Genomic DNA, 6,689 nt, shown 5'->3' on the forward strand with positions numbered 1-6,689 from the left:
TATTTTGTTTCTACTTACAACAAAATACTTATTGTTGCTATTTTATTTTTTTTTCCAGTTTTTTTGTTTTGTTTTCTGTATTATTTATTTTGTTTTGTTTTTTTGCTTTATTTTTTAATTCCTTTTGCTTTTATGTCAGCAAAATTATAAACTTTCTGTTAGTGCCATTAATTTTAGAAAAATTATAAACTTTCTGTTAGTGCCATTAGTTTTCAAATTTGAATAGTTAAAATTTGAATTCTTTGAAATTTGTGTGAATCACTAGTTTGTGATTAACTTTACTAAAAAATGAACATAGATGCACCTATAGAGAAAATTCGACCTAAATTCATAGTTTTCAAATGAACTCTGAAAAAGTTGGCATAGCATACTCGTGTGTTACAAAGTTGGCATGGTATCATCATAATAGTTGCGGGAGAAAGTCTTCACTTTTTCTTCGCTTGTGTCATTTTCTTATTGCACGGTAACCATGGATAATCTTCATCGTTTATCAGGATGCTTGGGTCAGCCTTGACATTGAAGGGAGGAATTTCATGAAACTTTTCATAATCTTTAGACATGTCTGTCTTGCCCTCCACTCCCAGGATATCCCTTTTTCCTGAAAGAACTATGTGGCGCTTTGGCTCATCGTATGATGTATTCGCTTCCTTATCTTTTCTTTTTCTCGGTTTGGTAGACATGTCCTTCACATAGATAACCTGTGCCACATCATTGGCTAGGACGAACGGTTCGTCAGTATACCCAAGATTTTTCAGATCCACTGTTGTCATTCCGTACTATGGGTCTACCTGTACTCCGCCGCCTGATAGATTGACCCATTTGCACTTAAACAAAGGGACCTTAAAATCATGTCCGTAGTCAAGTTCCCATATGTCCACTATGTAACCATAATATGTGTCCTTTCCGCTCTCGGTTGCTGCATCAAAGCGGACACCGTTGTTTTGGTTGGTGCTCTTTTGATCTTGGGTGATCGTGTAAAATGTATTCCCATTTATCTCGTATCCTTTGTAAGTCAATACAGTGAAAGATGGTCCCCTAGACAACAAGTACAGCTCATCACAAACAGTGTTGTCACCTCTGAGACGTGTTTCCAACTAACTGCTGAAAGTCCTGATGTGTTCACATGTAATCCAGTCGTCGCACTGCTCCGGGTGTTTGGAGCGCAGACTGTTCTTGTGTTCATCGACATACGGGGTCACCAAGGTAGAGTTCTGTAGAACTGTGTAGTGTGCTTGAGACCAAGAATATCCGTCCCTGCATATTATTGAGTCACTTCCAAGAGTGCCTTTTCCAGTCAGTCTCCCCTCATACCAAGATTTAGGGAGACCTATCTTCTTAAGGCCAGGAATGAAGTCAACACAAAACCCGATAGCATCCTCTGTTTGATGGCCCATGGAGATGCTTCCTTCTGGCCTAGCGCGGTTACGGACATATTTCTTTAGGACTCCCATGAACCTCTCAAAGGGGAACATATTGTGTAGAAATACGGGCCCCATGATGACAATCTCGTCGACTAGATGAACTAGGACGTGCGTCATGATATTGAAGAAGGATGGTGGGAACACTAGCTCAAAACTGACAAGACATTTAGCCACATCACTCCTTAGCCTTGGTACGATTTCTAGATCGATCACCTTCTGATAGATTGCATTGAGGAATGCACATAGCTTCACAATGGCTAATCAGACATTTTTCGGTAGAAGCCCCCTCGATGCAATCGGAAGCAGTTGCGTCATAATCACGTGGCAGTCATGAGACTTTAGGTTCTGAAACTTTTTCTTTGGCATATTTATTATTCCCTTTATATTCGACGAGAAGCCAGTCGTGACCTTCATACTGAGCAGGCATTCAAAGAAGGTTTCTTTCTCTTCTTTCGTAAGAGCATAGCTGGCAGGACCTTTATACTACTTCGGAGGCATGCCGTCTTTTTCGTGCAAATGTTGCAGGTCCTCCCGTGCCTCAGGTGTATCTTTTGTCTTCCCATACACGCCCAAGAAGCCTAGCAGGTTCACGCAAAGGTTCTTCGTCACGTGCATCACGTCGATTGAAGAGCGGACCTCTAGGTCTTTCCAGTAGGGTAGGTCCCAAAATATAGATTTCTTCTTCCACATGGGTGTGTGTCCCTCAGCGTCATTCGGAACAGCTAGTCCGCGGGGACCCTTTCCAAAGATTATGTGTAAATCATTGACCATAGCAAGTACGTGATCACCAGTACGCGTGGCGGGCTTCTTCCGGTGATCTGCCCCGCCTTTGAAATGCTTGCCTTTCTTTCGACATTGATGGTTGGTCGGAAGAAATCGACGATGGCCCAGGTACACATTCTTCCTGCATTTGTCCAGGCATATACTTTCAGTGTCATCTAAACAGTGTGTGCATGCGTGGTATCCTTTGTTTGTCTGTCCTGAAAGGTTACTGAGAGCGGGCCAATCATTGATGGTCACGAACAACAACGCCTTTAGGTTAAATTCCTCCTGTCTGTGCTCATCCCACGTACGTACACCGTTTCCATTCCACAGCTGTAAAAGTTCTTCAACTAATGGCCTTAGGTACACATCAATGTCATTGCCGGGTTGCTTAGGGCCTTGGATGAGAACTGGCATCATAATGAACTTTCGCTTCATGCACATCCAAGGAGGAAGGTTATACATACATAGAGTCAGGGGCCAGGTGCTGTGATTGCTGCTCTGCTCCCCGAAAGGATTAATGCCATACACGCTTAAAGCAAACCATACATTCCTTGGGTCCTTTGCAAACTCATCCCAGTACTTTCTCTCGATTTTTCTCCACTGCGACCCGTCAACGGGTGCTCTCAACTTCCCGTCTTTCTTCCGGTCCTCACTGTGCCATCGCATCAACTTGGCATGCTCTTCGTTTCTGAACAGACGTTTCAACCGTGGTATTATAGGAGCATACCACATCACCTTCGCAGGAACCCTCTTCCTGGGGGGCTCGCCGTCAACATCACCAGGGTCATCTCGTCTGATCTTATACCGCAATGCACCGCATACCGGGCATGCATTCAGATCCTTGTATGCACCGCGGTAGAGGATGCAGTCATTAGGGCATGCATGTATCTTCTCCACCTCCAATCCTAGAGGGCATACGACCTTCTTTGCTGCGTATGTAGTGTCGGGCAATTCGTTATCCTTTGGAAGCTTCTTCTTCAATATTTTCAGTAGCTTCTCAAATCCTTTGTCAGCCACAGCATTCTCTGCCTTCCACTGCAGCAATTCCAGTACGGCAGCGAGCTTTGTGTTGCCATCTTAGCAATTGGGGTACAACCCTTTTTTGTGATCCTCTAACATGCAATCGAACTTCAGCTTCTCCTTTTGACTTTCGCATTGCGTCCTTACATCGACAATGACCCGACAGAGATCATCATCATCGGGCACATCGTCTGGTTCCTCTTGATCTTCAGCAGCTTCACCCGTTGCAGCATCATTGGGCACATCGTATGGTTCCTCTTGATCTTCACTAGCTCCCCCCGTTGCAGCATCACTGTATTCAGGGGGCACATAGTTGTCATCGTACTCTTCTTCTTCGCCGTCTTCCATCATAACCCCTATTTCTCCGTGCCTCGTCCAAACATTATAGTGTGGCATGAAACCCTTGTAAAGCAGGTGGGGGTGAAGGATTTTCCGGTTAGAGTAAGACCTCGTATTCCCACATTCAGTGCATGGACAACACATAAAACCATTCTGCTTGTTTGCCTTAGCCGCATCGAGAAACTCATGCACGCCCTTAATGTACTCGGAGGTGTGTCTGTCACCGTACATCCATTGCCGGTTCATCTGCGTGCATTATATATAATTAAGTGTCCAAATTAATAGAAGTTCATCATGACATTAAAACCAAAGTATATACATAGTTCTCATCTAACAACATATAGCTCTCCAGAGCATCTAATTAATTAAACCATACATTGAAACTATGTAAAACATTTCAATGCGAAAACAAATACGATCATAATCGCAACCAAGGTAACAATTGATCCAACGGCATAATGATACCAAGCCTCAGTATGAATGGCATATTTTCTAATCTTTCTAATCTTCAAGCGCATTGCATCCATCTTGATCTTTTGATCATCGACGACATCCACAACATGCAACTCCAACATCATCTTCTCCTCCTCATTTTTTTATTTTTTCCTTCAACAAATTGTTTTATTCTTCAACTAAATTTAACCTCTCGACAATAGGATCGGTTGGAATTTCCCATTCACATACATCCTACATAAATAAAATCTATGTCACATTGGTCGGCATAATTTTCATAAACAATAAATGAACCAATAGTTATAAAGATAATACATATACCACATCCGAATCATAGACAGGACGAGGGCCGACGGGGGCGGATACCAAAACCATCGCACTATATAAGATGCAATAATAAAAGTAAGAAAATAATACAATTATCTATGTAAACATACAAGTAAGAATATTTTTTCCTTTCAAAAAGAAGATAAGAACAAGAGGCTCACCACGGTGGTGCCGGCGATGAGCTCAGTGCGGGTGATCAACAGCGGTGAAGACAGGGATGGGGCGTGACGGACCGCTAAACCTAGACAAATATTGAGGAAAATGGAGCTTGACACCTGAGATAACTTCCTAGTAGCAATTTATTAGTAGCATAGTAATATGACAGTAGTAGTAATAAAGTAACAGTAGCCAGTAGCAGCAATAGTAACAAGTTTGTAACAAGCTGATCAATAGTGATTTTAATAGAGACAATACTACTTCTTGATCTAGCGTTGGTTTTTCCCTTAAAGAGGAAATGGTGATGTGGTAAAGTAGAGATGAGTACTTCCCTCGGTTGAGAACCAAGGTATCAATCCAGTAGGAGGAACACACAAGTCATTAATGGTTGCACCTACACAAACAAACAAACACTTGCACCCAACGCAATAAAGGGGTTGTCAATCCCTTCACGGTTACTTGCAAGGATGAGATCTGATAGTGATAGATATAAAAGATAAATAAAATTGCAAAATAAGATAAAAGTAAATAAATTGCAGCTAGGTATTTTTGGGTTTTTGATTTTATAGATCTGAAAATATTATGATAAAAATAGACCCGGGGGCCATAGTTTTCACTAGAGGCTTCTCTCTTGAAAGAAAGCATACCGTGGGTAAACAAATTACTGTTGAGCAATTGATAAAAAACACATAGTTATGACGATATCTAAGGCAATGATCATGAATATAGGCATCATGTCCGTGACAAGTAGACCAACTCCTGCCTGCATCTACTACTATTACTCCACACATCGACCGCTATCCAGCATGTAGCTAGTGTATTAAGTTAACAACAACAGAGTAGCGCCTTAAGCAAGATGACATGATGTAGAGGGATAGATCTAATCAATATGAACAAACCCCATCTTTTTATCCTTAATGGCAACAATACAAATACGTGTCATGCCCCTTTCTGTCACTAGGAATAAGCACCGCAAGATTTAACCCATTACAAAGCACCTCTCCTATCAATCTAGTTGGCAAAACCAAATCAATAGATCGGAGAGAAATACAAAGCTATCTTAATCATGCATAAGAGAGTTCAGAGAAGACTCCAATAATATTCATAGATAATCTTATCATAAACCCAAAATTCGCCGGAACTCAACAAACGCATCGCAAAAGAAGATTACATCAAATAGATCTCCAAGAACATCGAGGAGAATATTGTATTGGAGATCAAAGAGAGAGAAGAAGCCATCTAGCAACTAGCTACGGATCCGTAGGTCTGTGGTAAACTACTCACACATCGTCGGAAGGGTAGCAAGGTTGGTGTAGAAGCCCTCCGTGGTCGAATCTCCTTCCGACAGAGTACCGGAAAAGGCCTTCAGATGGGATCTCACGAGAACAGAAACTTGCGCGGCGGAAAAGTATTTTTTGTGTGCCCCCTATTCTACGGGGAATATTTGGGTATTTATAGAAGAGGAATTAGGGTTAGAGGGGCTACGAGGGGCCCACAAGCTTGGGGGGGGGCGCCCTACGAGCTTGTGGCCACCTCGTGGCTCCTCTAGCCTCCTCGTGAAGCTTCTAGGGTGTCTTGCGGTCCAAGAAAAATCGTCAAAAAGTTTCGTTCTATTTGGACTCTGTTTGGTATTGATTTTCTGTAAAGGAAAAAAACAACAACTAACACTTGGCACTAGGTTAATAGGTTAGTACCAAAAGTGATATAAAATAGCATAATAATGCATATAAAACATCCAACATTGATAGATATAATAGCATGGAACAATCAAAAATGATAAATACGTTGGAGACGTATCAAGCATCCCCAAGCTTAATTCCCGCTCGTCCTCGAGTAGGTAAATGATAAACAACAACAACAACAACAAAGCCTTTAGTCCCAAACAAGTTGGGGTAGGCTAGAGGTGAAACCCATAAGATCTCGCAACCAACTCATGGCTCTGGCACATGGATAGCAAGCTTCCACGCACCCCTGTCCATAGCTAGCTCTTTGGTGATACTCCAATCCTTCAGGTCTCTCTTAACAGACTCCTCCCATGTCAAATTTGGTCTACCCCGCCCTCTCTTGACATTCTCCGCACGCTTTAGCCATCCACTATGCACCAGAGCTTCTGGAGGCCTGCGCTGAATATGCCCAAACCATCTCAGACGATGTTGGACAAGCTTCTCTTCAATTGGTGCTACCCCAACTCTATCTCGTATATCATCA

The sequence above is a fragment of the Triticum dicoccoides genome, chromosome 4A (assembly GCF_002162155.2).
Source record: "Triticum dicoccoides isolate Atlit2015 ecotype Zavitan chromosome 4A, WEW_v2.0, whole genome shotgun sequence".
Taxonomy (NCBI): Eukaryota; Viridiplantae; Streptophyta; class Magnoliopsida; order Poales; family Poaceae; genus Triticum; species Triticum dicoccoides.